This window comes from Octopus bimaculoides, chromosome 6 (assembly GCF_001194135.2).
Source record: "Octopus bimaculoides isolate UCB-OBI-ISO-001 chromosome 6, ASM119413v2, whole genome shotgun sequence".
Lineage (NCBI taxonomy): Eukaryota > Metazoa > Mollusca > Cephalopoda > Octopoda > Octopodidae > Octopus > Octopus bimaculoides.
The window spans coordinates 35,607,399-35,607,922 of record NC_068986.1 but is presented as its reverse complement, the minus strand read 5'-3'; the positions used below and the strand labels follow the sequence as shown (position 1 = coordinate 35,607,922).

At 30.5% G+C, this 524-nt stretch overlaps 1 protein-coding gene across 2 annotated transcripts in view; it reads right to left on the bottom strand.

The window, feature by feature from the left end:
* LOC106870526 (orexin receptor type 2) overlaps window positions 1–524 on the bottom strand; it is a 128,523-nt gene that overhangs the window by 2,244 nt on the left and 125,755 nt on the right. The window lies entirely within an intron of this gene.

The following is a 524-nucleotide window of genomic DNA, read 5'->3' as shown; positions in this document are numbered from 1 at the left end:
GTACATATATTTGTACACACAGTATAAGTATAAATAAAATAAATATATATATTTATTTTATTTATACTTATACTGTGTGTACAAATATATGTACAACTGCTGTATTTAAGCTTCTAACACCACATTGATTAGCAAAGTCAAGTTTGCTTCCACTGTTAAACAATTAGTAGTATCATAAGTTATGAATATAGAGCAAATGTAGAAATTACAATAAACACAAGTTTATATTATGAGTTCCTACGACGTTTCACTATTATAATCGCTTGAAACCATGCATTGGATGTTCCAAGGCCATTGGGATGCTTGACGGTTCTTCAGAGAGCACTTTATTGTTTTATGTTATAAAGAATAATGTCTGTACATATTCAAATAAAACAGATGGATGGATGATTGGATGGATGAATAGATAGATAGATAGATAGATAGATATCCTTTTATTATAGCCTCACAGGGCTAAATACAGAAAATGGACAAATTACAAAGTAGAGCTTTTCTTGGGGGGGGGGGATAATTTGGATCAAAAG